The sequence below is a fragment of the Mytilus californianus genome, unplaced genomic scaffold, assembly GCF_021869535.1.
Source record: "Mytilus californianus isolate M0D057914Y unplaced genomic scaffold, xbMytCali1.0.p SCAF_8, whole genome shotgun sequence".
Lineage (NCBI taxonomy): Eukaryota > Metazoa > Mollusca > Bivalvia > Mytilida > Mytilidae > Mytilus > Mytilus californianus.
This window is the reverse complement of record NW_026262734.1, coordinates 22,090,036-22,113,433: the sequence shown is the minus strand read 5'-3', so window position 1 is coordinate 22,113,433 and position 23,398 is coordinate 22,090,036. Positions and strand designations below refer to the sequence as shown.

Below are 23,398 nucleotides of genomic sequence, written 5' to 3'. Positions count from 1 at the left end.
ATGTGTGCACGATAAGTTAACTATAGCTGCAACAAACTGTATCATACCGCCATTTCTGGGTAACTATCATAAACCAATCGTATGTGTTTCGGTTCCATCCACACTTCTACTGCCCGTTTGTAATTGTAAACCTCAACATACTTTCTACCACTGGGAAAGCTGTATGGCTGTGTACGTGGTATATGTTCAATGTGAGAGCAGGGAATATGAATAAGAAGTCCACCACACATCCAGACCTTAGTTAACAACCAGAATTATAAAAAAAAAAGATAAAGGCGATAATTAAATTTAATAGATGTAATAAATAAATATTACAGTAATTGTATTTTCAATCTGACATTGATACGAATAAAAAGAAATGTGTCGAAAGTGAAAATGAGATGGCAATTCATCAACATGATACAACAAAAAGATGCTCGGGGAGGGGGGGATACTACTATGTAATGAGTGGTAGGAATGCGTCGCTGGAATAGGTCACTACATGTATGTCAGGCTTCATATATATGGAGGGGGGATACTACTATGTAATGAGTGGTAGGAATGAGTCGCTGGAATAAGTCACTACATGTATGTCAGGCTTCATATATATTGGGGGGGGGGGTTACTTCTATGTAATGAGTGGTAGAAATGAGTCGCTGGAATAGGTCACTATGTCAGGCTTCATTATATATGACGAGGTCGGGAAATAAGTTGAAATATATGGAAAGGTTGTTGATTGAATCATGGGTATCTAAAACTAATCATATGTAGATTTTTTTCTCATAAATTCAATTCAATTAAAACCTCAGTCGTAAATGCATCAGATATCTCTGCATGAATTATCATAATCATGATAGCTACTGGTGTATTTATGTCATAAATATGATATGGTATACATTTTCATTATTCAAAATATATGAAAAGTGTGGGGTATTGGATATTTTAGCTTCTCACCCCTACCACAAAAGGACTTGGGTCCCCCTTCCCTCGGTGAGCATATAACGACCCTCAATATAAGGTCTATATCGTTCAAAAACTACTTTTTTAGCTTTTTTAGAGAGGAAATATGATCTAGATGTCACTCAGACAGCAACACAACTAACTAATGTACAGTTGTCTAAGTCATGCATGTTGTCTTGTTATATCCATCAAGCTATTTTATTTCTGACATTATGTGTAATTAATCAAAAAAGTATCAGCGAAAAAATGGTTTGGGAAAATGAACCCTGTCCATCAACTATATTCAAAATAGTTCATGTCTGTATATACAATTTACGTTAATAAGTGCATACCCTCCAAAACATTTCTAGATTTTCACCACCCCATATATACATACCTTCATCGTAGGTGCCTATCTCCCCAAAATATTTACTATCCACGGCATATGCAGCACCAACCATTACCGTACCACTGAAATATAAATATCAGAAAACAATAATTATTGTAAATAAAGGCAAATGGTTTACTCCTGGTGTTTTAATAATGTGGTATACTAAGAATAGGCAATCCACAACACAAATGGAATCGCCTTTTAATTTCCGGGGGGATGGACAGGAAGATTGTGGACGCGTAAGAACTGAAAATAAACAATTTTGTCCAAGAAAAGATGGAAAAGAATGTGCTGCCCACAGTAATGCCGAAATTAATTGTGTACAAAATTGAGATAATAAAAGCAGCCGTGTGAAAATGATCTGCCGGCCTGGAAATAGACAAAAATGAATGTTTTGTCTGGAAAAATTCTACCTGCAATCCCAAAATTCAAATATCCGCCCCCTAACTTCATACCAATGTATGTGCTATCGACACATATTAATAGGATTACAGCACTGGGTCGATACCGCCGCTGATTGGTTTGGCTATTATATTTAGGTCCTTTTTGGACATATAGCTCTTCAACTGTTTCGATTCTTATACATCCTTGGCTTTCAAATACTAGTATTCAGATTCGAGCGTTCCTGATTAAGGAAAAGTCAGAAAAGTCCTATGAACGCATGAAATTAATAAAGTGTTGTTTACAATTTTAATTTAATACTTGTTATGTTCCTCATTATTGAATATTAAGATACGGTCTTGCGTCTTCCTCTGTAGCTCCAATCTGATCTTGTCTGAAGAAAGTTTAAAAAAAACCCAAGTTTCCATTCAAACCCATAGCGAGGCAACTGACTCTCGTAAAAATAATATTCAAAACTTTCTTTATTCACATAATCAAGTACAGCCATAGTTATTGTTTTTCTGTCCCTTTTAACCTCTGTTAGCAAGGATTTTAACCTGAAAGACAACCAATGCACTTCACAGTACAAAATAAGCATTCTTACCAACTCAAAATAAAACATTGACTATATGCATACAGATTTGAGAGAGTATACATATAATGGGGGTGGGGGTTGACGTTACATTATAAGAATGAGTTTGTTATAGTTGAAGTAAAAATCATATTTCACTACCAATAAATGACGCAATGCGTTATTGGGTAGTGAAATAGCCTCTGACCTAGCCTTGTACACATGTAAGTTGATAATGACTAAGTATATTCTAATTAATATTGAGGTATAACAAGTAGAGGTGTACTTTAGACTCAAAAACAGGACAAAGGTTAAAAAATTATCAAATTTGTTTTATGTGTGTAATCACAAATTACCAATAATTCCTGTTTCATACTGTATGTTTTTATCTAACAATAATGTTACTCATTCTTAAATCCTAGAATTATTAAAATATAGGATCTAGGATATATTTAGCTAAGCAAAACATTTCTTGAAATACTAGTAAATAACCAATACACTAAGGAAGCAACACTTTCACTGGTATTTCTCCTCTTGACAAAATGATTAATTGGAGGTTTTCAGCGATGAAATTAACCTCTCAAACTTTACCCCCATTTCAAAGCATTAACTTAAACAGTACTTCACATCAGCTAATCTCACAGCGTAAACTAAAACGGTACTACACACCACCTAATCTCACAGCGTTAACTTAAACGGTACTTCACACCACATATTCTTACAGCGTTAATTTAAACGGTACTACACACCACCTAATCTCATAGCGTTAACTTAAACGGTACTACACACCATCCAATATCACAGCGTTAACTTAAACGGTACTACACAACACCTAATCGCACAGCGTTAACTTAAACGGTACTTCACACCACCTTATCTCACAGCGTTAACTTAAACGGTACTACAAACCACCCAATCTCACAGCATTAACTACAATGGTGCTTCACACCACCCAATTTCAAAGCGTTAACTTAAAAGGTACTACACTACATTAGTCCAAATCAATTGCATTGTCAGTTTCATGTTGTTGCCTGCCGGAATACACGAAGGTTGCTTTACTTCTGGAATTACATGGCAGGTGAACAACAGTAAAACATTATACTTCTTTTGCTTTGAAGGTCTTATAGGGGATTTTAAAAGTTTCCATACCCATGTTTGTATATGTACGTCAAACCATGAGCCGACTTAGTTTATTACCACCATGTTTAATATTAGCTTTCATGTAAATGCCAAGCGACTCACATGACTATCCTTTCATCCTTTCTAAAGTTAGTAACATATCAGAATATATTGACTTACATGTGACTGTCTAACACAGTTACAGTAAAGTAAGTAACATACTAGTCTATATTGTCTTCCATGTGACTGTCTTTCACAGCTATAGTAAAGCTAGTAACATGCCAGTTTATACTGACTTCCATTTGACTGTCTTTCACCGTTATAGTAAAGTTAGTAACATATCAGTCTATATTGACTTCCATGTGACTGTCTTTCACCGTTATAGTAAAGTTAGTAACATATCAGTCTATATTGACGTCCATGTGACTGTCTTTCACCGTTATAGTAAAGCGAGTAACATACCAGTCTATATTGACTTCCATGTGACTGTCTTTCACCGTTATAGTAAAGCGAGTAACATGCCAGTTTATATTGACGTCCATGTGACTGTCTTTCACCGTTATAGTTAAGCTAGTAACATGCCAGTTTATACTGACTTCCATTTGACTGTCTTTCACCGTTATAGTAAAGTTAGTAACATATCAGTCTATATTGACTTCCATGTGACTGTCTTTCACCGTTATTGTAAAGTTAGAAACATGCCAGTTTATATTGACTTCCATTTGACTGTCTTTTACCGTTATAGTAAAGGTCAACTTAGTAACATATATACACCAGTCTATATTGTCTTCCATGTGACTGTCTTTCGCCGTTATAGTAAAGTTAGTAACATACTAGTCTATATTGTCTTCCATGTGACTGTCTTTAACCGTTATAGTTAAGTTAGTAACATACCAGTCTATATTGACTTCCATGTGACTGTCTTTCACCGTTATAGTAAAGTTAGTAGCATATCAGTCTATATTGACTTCCACGTGACTGTTTTACACCTTTATAGTAAAGCTAGTAACATACCAGTCTATATTGACTTTCATCTGACTGTCAAAGAACACAGCAACTTGTCCAGTTGAGGACAATTTATATTAAATATTCTGTTAACCCCATCGGGACCCAGTCATATATTCTTTTTGCTATGAAAGTGCAAAGCCCTCAACGTGCCAATTAATCCTTGCAGCAATCCTTTATAATATTTTTAGTCGATGTGTAACTTGCCTTTTTGACTGTTGTTTTTAACCAAAAAGTAACCTACTCATTTGACTGTTGTCATCAACTAATATAATCCCTAGAAGTAAATGCTAAGGAGTTCTGTTAATTATGCTGTATACAGTTCGAATTAAAACCGATGGCCATTCGTCATAAAATGGAATAATGACACTTGTAGTTGGGATATCATGTGCGTAGGTCAGGTATTTACACCTGAAATTATAGAAAATAAAATCTTTAATATGTTACAAATACTACCAAAATAGTTTAGAAAAACAAAGGATATGGGGTATCTATCCATGACACAAAATCAGTACATGAACAGCAAAAAAACAAACAAAAAAAAAACCACACCACACACACACACAAAAAGCAAAGGAACAGCGCTTTTATTGCTGTTCTCCATCTCAAAGTCACATCTTGTATGTTTTCCAGTTCACTGATGTTAGTTGAAAACTTATACTTAATAAAGTAACAAACAATACAGAATAAATTAAGGCAACATTATCTCATAAATCGATTAAGAAGACAGATCAAAATAACAAACAAAAAAACTGAGGCCCCTGCATGAACTCCAAAAGAGACAGGATAAACGTTTCCTGCTATCCATGTACGTCTGCCATGCGAACCCACTCAGTTAAATGTCACAATCGGGAATAGGACACAATCGTTAAAATAACAGACACGACTGCGATAACATGCCAATAGTATGTTGAGACAAAGCCATATTGTATCAGTCAACCAATTCGTGATAGTGACAGTAAAGCTTATTTAGTGTCTATTTCTGTCTTTCCTTCATAACTCTGTTGGAGCAGTTTTTGTGTAAGGATCACACCTCTGCTTATAGATTCAGTATAGTGTAAACATGTATGAGCGTAACGTATCAATTGAGATATGTTAACGCCATACGATGGGGCAGATGGTATGTTACTACTGAGAAATGGGAAGTTGACAATTCGAAAGTAGAAATCATCATGTTTGTCATAGATTCTAATTTGAAGTCGTCAATCTGTGTCAATATCAAAGATCAAGATATGAATCAGACCTTCTAGTTTCGGTATTATCCTTAATCTTACTGAAATGTGGATTATCGATCAATTACAGGACATCATCAATATATCTGAAAGTGAAATTGTATATAAAGAACTTTTAAGATGTTTTTTTTTTTTTGTCTTTAAGAAGGTTGTGTATGAAGTCTACTTCACATGAGTACAAAAACAAGTTTGCCAGAAGGGGTGAACAATTCGGACCCATTGGATTACCGAATGTCTGTTGATATATCAATTAATCAAACTCAACAAATATGTTGTCGATCAAAAATTCCGTACCTTATATGATATCTTCCTTCTTCGGTGTATTTGTTTTTGGAATCAGTTCGGTTCTTCACAAAGTGAGATTTGTTATGACCTAAAACAAGAAATTAGTATCGACGATTCTACGTAAGAGCAGGCGTAAATGCATGAAGATCTGACTTGCAAATTCGGAGCGATCAATCTTTGGTTCCTGTTTCGCCGTTCATCAGAATGAACAATTGCAGGTTTCTCAGTTTTTAAGAGTTTGAAGATAATAAAGGATAATAAAAGAAATCATTGTTTCCTAGTAGATTGACATAATGGCAGGAACTTGTTTCAACGATTTCTCAACTCGACATCCGAACAGACACGAGTTAAATATAGTTACTGTATCTGTTGTTCGTTCGTTTGTGTTTTGTTTGTTGTACTTTAAGGCTAGTTCTCTCCCTTGCAACATACGGATATATCTGTCAGAGCCAAATAGATAGAGGGCAGGGAACCAGTCTAGTTTTACTTTCAGCTCTACTAAAGGTCAACGATAAAGTGTGATATCATATTACAAGTACTTTATCCATCTAATCTGTATTTAGTTATTTCACTTATATTTTATTTTCAAGCCATTTTCAACATTTATTACAAATAATTAACATCATTTAATATGACTAGGATTTAGATAGAGAAAGAAGACGACGACCTTATGTCCGTCAGTAAATGTATTCGTAAACGGACATATTTTGGCATACCTCCAAGTTCAGAAAGTTCAATTGAAACAAAATAACTTTTGAATTGGACTATTTATTTAGAAATATTGCTTCATTACGTAATAAAAATTACATTTTGATAAGACCAAGTTTTGATAAGTAGTATGACGTAATATTAGTAGTTTGCCAAAAGGAAAGGGTCTTTTTATATGTTATTGATTGACCAATGAAATATATATAGGCCTATATATCTGTATCTAGCCTCCGTTAGGAGAGAGAGAGATACAAATCAAATATTAATAAATAACAGAATATATCAATTTGAATAGACGAAAAAGCGATATTATATTAAACGTATTTCACATTGTCAATAAGGGGAGAGAGAAAAAAAATTGCCAAATTTGTAAACGTTGTTGACGCATAAAAATTGAAACATTATTTCTGCTTACAGTCTAGTTAAAATTTCGTTTCTCATGACAGTAACATATAACAGAAATCTTCATCAGCTAAGAAACTAACAAAAGCACTAAAAGTGATTGGGTTTATACATAGTAACTCGCACCAGAATTCATCACGAATGTCGGATAAGTAAGCACACGAAGAGATTGCATGAATACACGGATCGGTGAAAAATTTACCACATTTATCACATAGTAGATTAATTTCGGTGTTCGTATTGTGAACTAAACAACACAGGGATACTATGTAATTTGCCTGTTTACGCAAATACGGAAAATCTAATGAAACGGTCCATGCAGGATGAGGTTGGACTATTTTATGTATCTTCTTAAATACGTTAAAGTCACTGTCAACACGCATGCCTTGCTGCCATTAACTTAGTTCATATTCAAAAATAGAGCTGTTAACTATTCGCTTCCATATACGCTGAGACGGAAAAGTTCCGTCAGACATAAACTGTGTTAAATAGACCGATAAATTGTATTTGTAGAGTAAATCAACACAATCATTTGGAAAATCTGATGCACAATATTAAAATACATCAGTTCGAAAAGTCTACGTACAATAATACGAAATGAAATTTCTCCTGGCAGTAAATTACAATTTCGTCCGAAGAACTATAACTTTCACTGTTTAGGTTAAACCAAACAATAAGAGAGAGGCACATATCAGTTCTTGTACGTCTATTCAATCCTTGAATAAACTTGCATACATAGTGATGCGTTCGTTCTAACATAAGTGTTTCTGTTTTAGACAGCTTGCCCCAGATCTCGCATCCGTAAAGAGCTTAAGCTTTTGGGTAGCATACTTGGCGAATAATCTTTGCACGTATTATAGGATTGGGGACAGCAGGATGAATACCGGAGCGTATGACAGACGCAGTGATTGCGACACGCTTTTAATGTACAATCCATTGTTTTCATCGAAGTGTCCAGTGATATACCAACTTGTTTTGCACTTTTAATTGGTACAATAGGTTCGTTGTATTAGAATATATCTGGCCCTGTCAGTTTTATCCGATTTTTTCTTTTCGCGTGTGAAAACGAGAAACTCCATCATTCGCTGTATCGTTCACATATTGATACCATTTCTTGGCGGATTCGTGATTTGTGGCAATAAGAGAAATGTCATCAGCCTGAACGGGAGAACTACTATTAATGTCATATAATTTGCTCCTTTGTTGCTAGATTCAAGTGTATTAATCACGATATAAGGCTGATTATTTTACTGTATTCTCGTTTATAAATGCAGACCATGATTATGATAAAGAAATACATACACGAGGGTGTGGATGGTGGGTCCTTCATTTCTCTATTCTTTATTTTTTGGGTCCATTTTTCTCTATTCTTTATATTTTCCCCGTTATTCTCTTTTCTTTGAACCCCCATCCACACTCTCCTACATTATAAACTAAAAATCCATGAAAGTACTATACATTTCTGTTACTATGTGTCAAATTTTATATGCTTTTTGCAAAATTTTGCATTGAAGAACTTTCATATAAAACATAAACGAAGTAATTCGTATCTGAAAAAATAATACATACCTTTACTCTCTGTGAAATAATCGTTTTGATTAGAACAACGTCCTGATTACGAAGTTTTTGGATACATTTAATCAAAATTCCACAAATTGTTTTAAAATATTTGTTTACGGTCATTTCTTTTGATAATCATTCATTCGACAAATGTGGTCACAACATCAAATTAATCACAAAAAGTAGCCACTCTATAAATTTGAGGAATTTTTAAGATTGAAAAATGTTCGAAAATTGCTCTGCCCAAACATCTAACCATTCTTAATGCTGAAAATATCGCCTTATATTGCAAAACATTGGGACAGATAACTCATAAATGTGTATAAATGAAATATATCCCTAAAAGTAAAATGCTTTCACAATTATGTTTCTTTATCTCCACCATGCCCTTAATATATACAGTCCGCCAAAGTTAAGCATCACCTAAATTTAACTGTCAATATTTTTTTAACTATTGCGAAAAAAATATTTATGTTTGGTGTTATGAATTGCCTATAGCATACACTAAGAAAATTCATTACGACCAAAAAAAATAAACTCCGATATACCCGCCAAGCAACCTTTTATAAAAGGTCATCTTCACTTTTACAAATACACTGTTTCGATGCCTTTAAATCATCTTCCTACTGTCCCGCGTATAGGTGAAATTTGACCTTCACCAAGTGACTGTAAAATATGGCAAGCGGTAAGTTATCTGTGACTGAACGTTGACAAGCAATTGACATGTCAAATGCCGGTAGGAGCACTAGGAGCATTGGTAACCATTTCAATGTTTATCGCACCGTCATTGTCAGATTTTTACAACGTCATATTGCCACAGGAACTGTAAATGATAGACCAAGGTCCGGAAGACCCCGTTTAACTACCTATTAATTGGTCGTGCTAAAGCCAACCCATTTACTCCTGCCCCATAGCTTAGACACCACTGGCCTCCAGGTGGTCCTTTTAGTGTTCGAACATTGGTCCGTCGACTTCATAGATGCTACCTAAGAGCACGTCGTGTTGTCAAAAGACGTGACCTAACAGCCAGGCACCGTATAATCAGGTTTCAAAGGGCTAATGACCATCGACGATGGAACATGAGAACCTGGCAAAATATTCATTGGTCAGATGAGAGTTGGTTTCTGTTACGACCAATAGACGGCAGAATACGAGTTTGGCGGGGAAATAAAACTGCCTATCACCAAAACAACATTTGCCCAACGACAGCAATCGTTGATGGTGGTGTTACAGTATGGGGGTTCTTCTCATACTGTTGTAAGCTTGGTATGCATATTTTGCAGGGTAACATGAACAGACAGACATTCGGGGATTTGGTGCTTAGAAACATTGTAGTCCCTCATTTTGAGAATCCCCAACTTGCGTCAAGACCCTCGTACATGGACGACAACGCTAGACCACACAGAGTGCAAGGATTGTAACCGATTACAAAGACCAAGAAGCCATTGACACTATCTTTTGGCCTTCCATGTCGCCAGATCTAAACGCTATCGAACGTGTCTGGGATGCCATTGGTAGAAATCGCAATCGCAGAGATCCACCTTTGCAAAATCTTGGCGATTTAAGAGGGGCAATTGTTGATGAATGGAATAAATTTGCTCAACTAAAGTTCAAAAGGCTTGTACAGAGTATGAGACGCCGTGTTATGGAACTCTACCGGAAGAGAGGAGGTTACACATCCTATTGACTTAATTATTGACATTAAATTTGCCGAACATACCAAAGATTATTTGTAGAAACTTTTAATAATTTTGGGTGATTAATTGTTGTAAAAAAATAAAAATCAAAGTAAAACTTAAATTCCGTTTCTGATTTGTGTAATTTTCACTATTTCTATGAACGCAAAATTCAAATGCATAGAACCTGCATTAGTGACCAAACTTAAGTTTATGGTTTGTTTATGGCATATGTTAGCAAAATTGCTACATGAATATTTTCTCTTTTTCGAGGATTTAATGGTTTTTTTAAATGAAAAAAATTTCGATGCAACAAAGATAGGTGGTGCTTAACTTTTGGCGGACTGTATACATCAGCATTACCATTACCTTTTTTTTTTTTTTAATTTTTTACTATGTGAATTACGTTTTAAAGATTTCCCTCATGATGATTGATTGTTGGTTGCTTAATGTCCAGTGGCAAATATTTCATGTATGTTCAGGACAGAACAAATTGTCAACAATAGGTACAATGTAGGTCCTTTTAAAGAGTCCGTTCGGGATGAAGATCGGAGACATTTAGACTGCCGCTGGCAAATGCGGGTATATTGGTTAGGAACAGGAATTTTGCCTTGCAGCAGGCCACCCACGGACCTCTCACAGAGTTGTTGCAAGCGATCATAACGTGCAGATCTAGAGAGCGTGACACTCTCTCTGCACGAGTCATGTGATATAACATCCCCATTCTGACCGGACGTGGCTGCGTACTTGTACATCCCGCACAGTCAAAACGAACGCCCCACTCTGGCAAGGGTTTTACTGCAGGTCGGAAAAAAAGACCAAGAGTGACCACATTTCTATTCCCCAGTCACCTTTGGGGATTTCCCTCGTCAATTAAGTCTTACTTTAGAGGTCTTGAACCCGGAACGAGTCTATTCAAGGAATTAAATCACTAGCTAGAGCATTTATTCTATATTTAGGTAATAACTCCTTCACTTTTTCTTTTCTTCATCGATAAACCGAATTACACAATAAAAAAACCGTGGTTTAGAAAATCAAATAAAATAGTCTAAAATATAATAGTAAAAACATAATTGTAAAAACAATGGTTAATCCTTTATCAGGATAAACTGTTAAATAAAGGGGTGTCATAATTAAATAGGTAAAGCAACACATTTTGTTAAATGACTAGGGCTCCTCAAAGGAAAATCCAACAGCATTTATACATAAACTGTTAAGTCCGACATATTTGAACTAAGTAATATAAGTACATTTTCCCAATTATTGATGGTCCTTATATATCTTATAGATACAAAACTAAAAGTAACTTTCCAAAAAAAATGTAGATATAGTATGTTAAGCGCTGTATAGGAAATATATTTGCCCACATCTTTTTCTTTCTCTTTTACCTATTTGTATTGGTTTTGCAGACCGTTGTCCCATGAGACAGGGGTCACTGGACATTTGCGATTTTTTTTACCTGTAACACGATAGGACAGTTGCGCTCCAACCATTATGGACATTTGCGCTTTAAATTTTGATACACCTGTATCAATTTGACCGGACGTTTGCGCTTTTTATCTACCTGTAATTTCAATGACTTATTACGTAAATAAATTCAACTTATATTTGTCGTTAGTTAGATCACATTGACACCTTCTTAAACATCGAGTTTAAAGTATAGAGACTAGTAAAGGGAAAAAATGGATATGCAACGATGGATTTTTATCATTGAACAACAATCGTTTAATTACATTACTATTCGTTTTATTGATGAACAGGCACCTCAGTCAAGAATTGAGAGAGAGAAACTAGAATATGTATTTGAAATGTGGTCGAAATACCAGTCAAGACAGATTACAAGAGCTAAATGTTTGTGTTCCTTGGGCTTCAGATATCAAGCAAAAACTGTCCTGTGATGACTAAAAGTGTCTTTAATGTTTACTGTTAGCTATATATAACTATATCAATGTGCTATGAAATGACTTTAAACACGAATGTGCTATGAAATGAATGTGCTATGACATGACTATTAAACTTTTAACCATACAGAGACATGATAGGCTTACAACTACATACACCTCAGACTTTGCAAGGTGGATTCTTTTGCCAATCATCTTGAGAGAATACAAAATTGAATGTTTAACTACACAACAGTAATGTTTATTTTTTTAAATTTTACAATCATATATTCATTTTAATCATTTGTACAAGTGTGGACACATACCTATGTTGTCTGATGGGCGAATGTTGATTATGACTTGTGCAGGGGCAGATTCTGGTGGGTGCCAGCCGGAGCATATACGAGGGTATGGAGGGTTGGGGGGGGGGTTCTTTCATTTCTGTATTCTTTAATATTTTAGGCCATTTTTCTCTATTCTTTATACTTTTTTGCCCGTTATTCTCTTTTCTTTATATTTGAGCACCTCATTATTCTCTATTCTTTATTTTTTTTTGTCCATTTTTCTCTATTCTTTATATTTTTGGCCCATTATTCTCTATTCTGTAAACCCCCTTCCACATCCTCCTATACCACTCTAAAAATATGCTGTGTTGTCTGGTAGGCGAATGATGAAACTGTTCTACATTTTAAAAGTAATACAGATACTTTAGGAAGTCACAAAACACTAACAATGTAGGAAAACTCCGAGGACAAACATTTAAAAATTACCATGACTGGTGTCGTTCTGTTGCATCTGATATTATATTTTTCATGCCTAGACTCCAAAGACCAAACTGAAATTTAAAGGATTTAATTAAAGCTAGAAATTGATCAAATATATGGAAGATGAATTTAATGCAAAAAAATTTGGATAATAATACTGAAAAAGCAATGAATGAATTTATAATTTGTTTAGCGATGTGAAGATCATCCCATTTACAATTTTTACAATGTAATAAGAAAGCTTTGCACTTGGCATTTTGGTTTCATTATACCAAGACTCCTACGGCCTGATATTTAAAGGATTCAAGTATTTTAAAAGATAAAAGTTGATCGAATCTTTTGTAATTTGAATTTGATGCAAGATATAAAAAGCAATAATTTAATACTTCAGAATATCAGAGAAAGTTTTTTTTGTTAATAATACCAAAATTGCAATGCTTACATTTAGCGTTTGTTCGGACTTGTGAGTTTCGTCCCCTTTACACTGGTTAAAATGTAATCATATGCAACGGAACTCATCAGTTGGCTTTTTATATGAGGTGCCAGGCCGAAAGAGAAAGCAAATGGCACGGTTTTATATATCTAGGTTTATAGGCATGAATTTAAAACGAAGTAAATAAAATTGAATTAAATCTGGTAGAACTAAAGAAATCAGAATGAAATTAAAAGATAGCTGTTGAGGGACCAACCTTTATGATGTTACATTTAATCAATTTGAATAAGAAATTAGCATTGTTTTATATTATGACATGAAAGTTTAGATATTATGTTTTGAACTTTCTATTTTAATGATTGCCTCTCTGAAAAAGTAAATGCTGCATACTCGTACACTGCATAGTAAAATCACATAAAAGGACAAATTCATTAATATAAATGGGGTTGAAACCAAACATGCAAAAGTATGAGCAAAACTAGTTTACATTTGTACCAATGTTGAATGATACATAATGGTCATGAAAAGGGTAACTTTACCAAAACAGGTTTGCAGAAATTTTTAATCCCATGGGCTCAATGTAGAGTGAGATCCAGGATATTGTCAGCGAAGGCATAAACTTCTGGGCATCCGTCACCTGTAATATACAACCTACAATTGTAATTGATCTTCAAAATTCTAGTCCTCAAAATATCATAATAAATAAACGGAAAGTCAAACATTCTAGATCTAGAGGGAGACTCTCTTTTTTCCTTAAAAAAATGAACTATCTCCTTTCAACCGGTCACCTGCGAGGAAAGTCAAAATAGCCCTCTATGAAAATATCACCCAATTATCACTCCCTTTCATCATTAGAGTTTTGATAATATTTTGTCTGTTAAAGATTTTCACTGTACGAATTTGAATAGTAAACAGACAACCCAGGTCACCAAGAATGTGGTTTTGCCTAATTAATTCCATGAATACCCAGTAGATGAATACATTATACATGTATCTGTTTGTGCTAAACTTTAAACAATACGTTGAACCTTAAAGGAGAAGGAAATCCAACATAAAATATATGTTAAATGCAAACAATACTTTATAAAATAGTGTAAGCGTTTCTTATTTTAATATATATAACAAATAAAATGGACAAATAGTCGGATTAAAATATTAAATTTCGAATTTTCCGCCAATTTAGGGTTGTGACATTTTGTGGAAATCTTCGAAATTGAAGGGCACAAAGAGCGTAATTTTCTACGTCACATCTTCTATTCCGGATTTCCCGCTAAGCTTTGACATCAGCAAACGCACGTACTATCTTTGATTTCAAACAGATTATGACTTCTTGTCAAGCGATAAATTGTACAAATACAAAAGGAAAGTGTGATAAAATTATTTTTTGAAATCCCTGATCCAAACAAATCCGCTGAGAAAAGAATGCAGTGTAAATTATGGATCGACCACCTACAAAATGACAAGTTGAATATATAAACTTTCCTATGGAGTTTACGTGTTGCTTGCTAAGATCATTTTGAAGAAAACTTTTTTGAGATAAACTAAATAGCCAATCTTTGGGATTCAAAGGAAAATTAAGACTAAAGCCGGGATCATTGCCAACCATAATAAAGCCAGGTCCAGGCGTAAAGCATCATGTGAAACAAGACAGACAATCTACTCAACAGTTATTAGAGAATAGCAAGAAAGCACATGTACTTACAAAATAGAATATCGAAGGAAAAAATTAGTTTTAATTCTACTTGGATTTTTTTTCTAGGGGGACAGGGGGTATGAGCTCTTGTCCTTTCTTGTTTCCTCCTTTAGTGTTCTTGTATTTATCTTTTTAAATTATTAACCTCAACTGTTTAGTCCAATTTTGGTAATTAATATCCTTTTGGCGTGGCTCGGTACTTATACATCCCGCCATTGTGTTATTGTGCTATGGTCATTTTTTGTATTCTTGTCTTTCATTTTTGCTTATGTACTTTGTCTATATGCCATTTTGTTTTTCTTTGTTGACACATTTCTTTGTTTTTATAGTGATTAAGATTAGAACACAATGTTGACTGCTGTACCCCTATTTTTGACATTTTAACCTATTATGTCTGTTTGTTTTGTTCGCACATTGTTGTCAATATAATGGAATTCTATGCGACTGTTATACAAGTGAGAGGTTTAGCTAGCTGTAAAACCAGGTATAATCCATCATTTTCAGAAAATGCCTGTACCAAGTCAGGAATATAACAGTTATTTTCCATTCTTTCATGTGTTTGAGCTTTTGGTTTTGCAATTTGATGAGGGACTTTCATTTGAATTTTCCTTGGAGTTCACCAATGTAAACAACGACAAAGATGGCGGTAAATACGAACTAGCAATAAGGAGAAGTCTGTGTAGGTGAGTTTATCTTATCACCACACTCTTCTACAGCTGCAGTGTTCTCTTATCGATCAATTTAAACTTTGGGTACTATGTTGATTTCATCTATCTTATCTCATTGAAATCAAAATGAATGACAAATACATTCAGCTTCATGGTTTAAACAACAGAAAAGTTTACAAATGTATGTTAAAGAATGTGTCAAACCCAGATGTATATGTTCACTGCTTAAAAGTGAACTATTAAAAACTACAATTTGAACTTTCTGACGGCCCGTGAAGTCCAAGGATAGTGAGGTAGCGTGACATCAATAGATCACTTTAAAAAAGAGAGACGAAAGATACCAAAGGGACATTCTAACTCATAAGTCGAAAATAAACAGTTACTGGCAACGCCATGGAAAAAAAAACACAAGACAAACAACAGTATACAAAACACAACATAAAAAATTTAAAGACTGAGCAACAATAACCCAACTAAAAACAGGGGTGATATCATGTGCTCCGGTAGGGTAAGAAGATCCTGCTCCACATGTGGCACCTGTTAGTAATAATGATCAAGAAACTGATTACCTTTTGGCTCAATTGAATAGTACAAGCATATTATATTGTTTTACAAATTAAAGAAATAGTTGTCACCAACTTTATACTTATCATGTTAATGACCAATACCAATTATCTACGTTTAATACGTATGGTTACATGATAAACTCAAACAGAGCCATTTGTAGAGCAAGAACTGCTAACATCTCCGAAAAGTAAGTTCACCCCCGGTCAAGATGAGATTTCGTGTTGATGATTCATTATTTTTCTAGTGATTTGTTTTATTGTCATTGTCTGTTTTTTCGTCGTTGCTATTATTTACCACGTTGCTTTCTTATTTTATGATAACGATTTTAGATTGCCCCTTTGGTATTTTTTCTCTCTTTTAAGGCATTTTTCGATGAATTAGTGCATATACAAACACTTTATGTTTAACTTAATAAGGAGTTAATAAATCTGAGCTAGACTAACATTGTGAAATGCCCCAAAACAGCACTATGTTTGGCGACCAACGTGGTTTATCATAAATCAGATCAGCTGATTTGTGAACTAAATAGTAATACGTCATAAGCCTGATTCTGTTTCATACGTTCGATATTTAACTAGCTGTCGGTGCCGAAAAACACAACGTTTTTATAAATTGATCCAAACGGATGATAACTTGGATAGTGAATTTTCTAACAGTAATTCAGCTGAATATAATTTTAGTTGTGTTGTTTGTCATATATGTTCTATGAGGAAAATAATTTGACAAATGTCCGTACATGTAAGAGTATTAACAAGAAAAGAAATCATTTGCTATGTTACATTTATAGTTCTGACAACTACTATTTGATATAAAACAAAGAGTGCAAATGGAACGTAGTGTTGATATGAACATGTTTCACACAGAGTAGGTTTGTAATTATATTCGAGATTCCTATGGACACAATGGCCATATTTCCTTGACAACCTGTTCTGTCTTTTGATTAAAAAAGGTAGCGTTATCATATGGCCTCACCACCCGCTATGTAATTTCAATTTCAATTCATTAAGTTAACAAATAAAAAAAGACTGCTGATTGTTTTTTTCCCGAAGAATTTTCCCAAGAGGATACCCGAATTACAACTTGATCAACTTTATGGATAAACCTAAGCTTAGCTAGATATCGACAGATATGGTTTACTGTGAAGTAAAGCAAAGACAAAGGTGTTGTCTTTTATTTTCCTTTTGGAGAAAAAAAGATAGATATGATGTACAAAGGGGAAAGTAATTAATCAAGTAAAGATGTCAATTTATTTATGATGAGTTGACTTGTTAGTGCACGTCCATATTTTTTTGGTGCGATAACGACTGGGTTGTCAAAAGGGGATATTTATATCATCTTTTATATCGATTATAACTTATCAACGAATACCATTTATCACCAGATTTGTAGTTTCAAGAGTAACAAGACGGGTTATAGTAGTAAAGCAGAAACGTCTAGTATATCTGGCGTTAAGGTTGTTGTTAGTGTTTTTTTCATTAAATTATCTTCCTGTCAACTTTATTTGTGATTCTGTAATATGTATCATCTGATGGTTTAGGACTTGAAAAATATTAAATTTATAAATCCTGCGAACAATTTCAAGCGCTAGGGATTTGGATTGGAACATGAACACAAACGGTAGAATTAAATCCAGTCTAGTGGCTCGATCCCTTGACTAAATAATATTGAACATATATCAAATTTCCATTATGATGTGTTCTTACATGACGATGAATACATTTATCATGCGATGTTGTTTTGTAAACCGTATTCTGAATTAGTTGAAAATGATTTTAAAAGTAACGTAACGAACATATACATGCGCACTAAAACTTGACCAGATGATCCATAAAAAAGGAATGAAACTTGTACAAGTTGTATTTTTTTATTCATTGGATTGCATTTTGATTTAACTGATACTATATGTTATTCTGGATCGTCACAGGGGATGGGGGCTCATATATCTAGTAAAACTAACCAATCAAATTGCAGGATTAGCCGGGACATTTTACTCCAGTATTATCTATGTGTATGTTATAAACAAAGTTTTATAAGCCGAAGAAATTAATTTGATGCACCATATATGCCTTTTGATGAAAAACAAATATAAGAAATTCGAAAATAAAGAATTTCAATTAAACAAAAATAAATAGATAGTATCGGCAAAAAAATTCGACAAATATTTTAAGTATATCATTAATTCTATGATTTTCGTTGGTTGTCGGCGCGACTATCGAGAAAAACCATACAAGGGACGTTTTGAACTGTAATGCTATCAAATGAATGCATGACAATTCGATTGGTCGATTGGTGAAATATATCATTATGCATTAAAGACCTTACAAATAGACAAATAAAAGAGGGGATAAAAATTAACTCGATAGATATTTGCATAACCAAAGACAATGTTAATTGTACGTTGCTTAACTTGATTATGAAAATCTTTAGTATTTCGAAGGAACTCTAATATATTTTAATTACATTTTTTTTGCAAAGTAAATATTTGTAAAATATTCATCTGAGGCATGTAAGATGGTTTGAACTTAATCAAGAAAGTGTTTACTATATAAGGTATGTACTATCAATGTCAAAAACCTTTTTTTGACGTCATCTAATGCAAAATAAATACATAATTCAATTTAAGTCATTAATTCAGTGTAAAATTTTCATTAAACGAAATGATGCTATCTTCTTTGGCCCCTAAACTATGTGACGTCATAGGTATGCTTCCGGCGTCAAACGTGAACACCGGACGTTTTCTTGCTTCTTGGCCGCCTCAAAATGTAATAAAATTTGATATAAAGAAGATTTATAGGTGCAAAATGTGAGTTTTTTGCTTATTATTTGAGAAAATACATGTCAATTCATTCCGGAATTCAAAATGTCGGCTTCCTTAGTTACAGACAGGGAGATAGAGAATTTTACGCGTACTGTCATCCAATCAGAACCATTGATACAATATAATTCACTACAAACCAGTAAAAGTCTGAAATGGCTTATATCTGTACTCGACTATACTGATTTTAACTCGACCAGTCTGAATTGGTCTGAAATTTACTTGATATTACTCGACTGTAGTCTGAACCATACTTAACAGCCTGAACTTGTACTCGACCTTTACTCAACCAGTACTTAACCATTTTATACGAGTCTGAACCGTACTCGACATAGTCTTAACCATTATCGACCAAGTCTGAACCATGCTCGACCTAGTCTGAACCATACTCGACCAAGTCTTAACCAACCTAGACCTATTTTTTGTATCTATCTATTGTATTTTATCAATTTAGGAACTGTTATACATATATATATACAATGGAAAATGTTGTTTGTGCTGTATTTAGAACCCTCTAACAAGAAATTTGTTTTGCATGCACACGTATAAAAATTGCGGTTTTTATCCAACGCAATCATAGGTTTGAACGTTGTTTTCAATTTAGACTTGTTTATATATATATATACAATGTATATCACATTTAAAATTAAAATAAAACAAGGTAATCAAATTTCTGGTTGGATTATTAATAAATTAAGTTTTCGTTAAATGAATTTTTATATACATGATATCATGTTCACATTGCTTTTAATAACAATGCACATCAAAAATACTAGATCTTAAATGTTATTCAAATTTTTCTTTATCAAAATATATATAAAATAGTAATAAATGTTAAAATTGACACCTTTGTTTTGTAAAACCTAGAATTTAATATAATAATAATAATAAAACTTTCATAGCAATCCTTGATAAACTTTTAAAAAAGGAAATGCATTCCAAAGTTGCAGTAGAAATTTATTTTAATTAAATTTAAATACGTTTTGTCAAAATTAAAGACATGGCATACAAGAATCACTTTAATAAGGTTTAGTTACCTTAGTACAGGTGTGTTTTACAGGTAAAAAGAAAACCCTTTTTTTCTTAAACTCGTGTATTACTTATCTAGTGAATTCAAAAGGCCTTGTTATTTAAGTTTTACAGGATGTTGTAATTTTCAATGGATGTTATTTAAAATTTATTACACTCTGACCAGGTGTGATCTTTTTAATCAGTGTGCCCCAAGCAGGATGTATTACTTTATAGTTTACCCCTAATCATTTCTTTAATTTTTTATCCCTTTTTAAAATATATATATCCCAAATTATAAATAGCAATAGATATATTTCTACGGAAGCGTATATCGGTCACGCATTATTAGTAATTTCGACGAAAACTTGTGTTATTTTATGAGAATTAATGCCTTATAAGATGACAATATAGGACTATTATACAACGATTATGTCATTATTAATTATAATGTTGCGTTAGTTTTCTTTGGGTGTTACTTTATAATATTAAGAACAATTTAATTAAACTGTCGATATTATTATAATTGTAAACCCGTATAATTTTATGAGAATTAATGCTTTATAAGATGATAATACAGGACTATTATATAACGATTATGTCATTATTAATTATAATGTTGCTTTAGTTTTCTTTGGTTGTTACTTTATAATATTAAAAACAATTTAATTAAACTGTCGATATTATTATAATTCTAAACTTGTGTTATTTTATGAGGATTAATGCTTTATAAGATGATAATATAGGACTATTATGTAACGATTATGCATTATTAATTATAATGTTGCTTTAGTTTTCTTTGTTTGTTACTTTATAATATTAAAACCAATTTAATTAAACTGTCGATATTATTATGATTGTAAACTTGTGTTAATTTATGAGAATTAATGCTTTATAAGATAACAACATAGGACTATTATATAACGATTATGTCATAATTAATTATAATGTTGCTTTAGTTTTCTTTGGGTGTTACTTTATAATATTAAAAACAATTTAATTAAACTGTCGATATTATTAAAATTGTAAATTTGTGTTATTTTATGAGAATCAATGCTTTATAAGATGATAATATAGCACTATTATATAACGATTATGTCTTTATCTTAACTGTGTAAAATATTTCGTATCATCATTACCAGACTCGTCGGTTGTGTGTGGATGGACACCCAGATCTCCGTGAATTAACATCACATCCATACTTCCTCATGTTGACTGTCATAACCATTGTATTGGTAAGAGTATTTAATATTTATTTATGTATATATTCGTATAATATTTCTATAGAACTATTAACACAAAAGACCCATTTTCATAAATTTTAACATGACATTCTCCGTATAGACCAGATGTTGTGTATCTCCATGATTTACAATGTTCAGGTGATACCCGAAATGCTGCGGAAAATATAATGTTACGTTTTGCTGCAGGCGAACGATTACAGGCTCCGTGAAGCCTCTGGTTTAACTAATATATTTCATATTTAGCGAAAATGAGAAAGCGACAAACTTTTGCATCAGTTAAATAAAACATAGCCGTTGTGAATTAAAGTGTCTTGGGCCTATTAAAATTAGAACATTATGATGTCTTTAATATTTTTAATTTTAAAATATATAAAATAAGGGATAAAGTAATGGGTCGCCGTTCATCTAAACTCAAAATCGGCCTTTCAAAAATAGCATAACTTTGCTTTTCAATGCGTGACATTCTGCGCAGTGAACGTCACACTATCTTAAATTGTCCCGAAACCCCTTAAATTACAATGTAACAAGTGTATACGTACAGTCATATGTTAAAATATGCAAGGGTGCCTTTCAAACGATAAACAATGTTTACTGTCAAATGTGCGTTTTTTGTTTATATTTTTTCGCATGCTGTATTTTTTAATGTGAAGTGTTCACTTATTTTACTGAAAAAGAGTATGCATGTTGAATTATGTACTTAAGTTTGGTCCAGTGTTATCATTTTCAAGCTTCGAGTCAATATTTAAGAAGAAAAAAAACATACATGTATCAAATATTTATAGCGGTCATATTTAAACTTTTTCTGTTATTTCTATTGTAGAAAAATGTCTAGTAATTTTCATTGGGTTATTGAAAGGCAATATGGTGGAAACCCAAATGAATCTTACCGTTTGATGCAAATTCTGAAATCTTTTGCGATAACAGAGCTTACAAACATTCATATCCATGATCTTCCTGAACACATTTTATGTTTTCATTGGCCTTCTTAGGGACGAGAAATGTTATTTTATCGTCAATGTCTTCATGCCAGTTTTTCTGCAGACTTTGACTGAGGTGAAAAGTAGAATATTTCTAGATCTCGCTCAAAGGGTAGTTTTGCAAACAGAGGAAGTGCTTGATTTTGATATGCACATACCAGAAACATATTTTTTCTAAGGACACTGATAGGCATGCTGTCGTCTGTTCTATGGTCGGATTGTTGTCTCTTTGACACATTCCCCATTTCCATTCTCAATTTTATGACATTGCCACCAGATTCAGATCATGATGATGACAGCAATTAAGCTAGTTTTTCACCAATTGATTAATATTTTGTGTCATTATCTAATCTTCTTTATTATGTTCTCAAAATAATAGACATAGTGTTATAAACAAAGAGTATGAAATAAAAAAAAAACCTTTATTTTCATGGGTACCAATGAGTTTCCCGAAAGTTCAATGTTAAACATTCCCATGTTTCCATGGCAACTGAAGTAATTTCGAATGTTTCTTATACCAATTCCACGGAAACTGCGGCCATTTTTGAATTTCTATATATACAAACTAAGGTTCAACTTCTTACAATCCTATATAATTCAAACCCGCCCATATTGACATAATTAAAACTGACCTAACGAATACGCATACTCATCTTGGTCGTGCATAGGAAAATGCCATGCTTTATAAGAACATGCGTTTTATTGTTGCATTTGTAATGTGTCGCGAGGTATACTTGTTCCTAAAGTTGTATTTTGTGTAATTCGTTTATTTTTTTGATAGAGTTAATTAAGGCATTTTCCATTGATATTTTATAGTGCGTCTTTTCTTGTTGTAATGTTATACTGCTGTATCAGGTTAAAGGTAAAGGGTGAAATATAAATAAGATGTGGTATGAGTGCCAATGAGACAACTCTCCATCCAAATTATTTTTTTACTTCAAGAAATTCGAAATCCACCTTTTTTCAGAAAAATCCAGGCAAAATCAATGCAGGTTGTCTAGAATTTTACAAAATAAATTTACAAATTCCCTCATATACAATGTATACGTCTTTATATACAAAGAACTGACAAAACTGAAAAAAATCACAATAATATTAGCG

The 23,398-nt window shown here is 33.2% G+C and overlaps 1 pseudogene; it reads right to left on the bottom strand.

Moving 5' to 3' along the window:
- Positions 1 to 41: 41 nt before the first annotated feature.
- LOC127711948 (polypeptide N-acetylgalactosaminyltransferase 13-like) lies at positions 42 to 11,741 on the bottom strand (annotated as a pseudogene).
- Between the last annotated feature and the right edge of the window lie 11,657 nt (positions 11,742 to 23,398).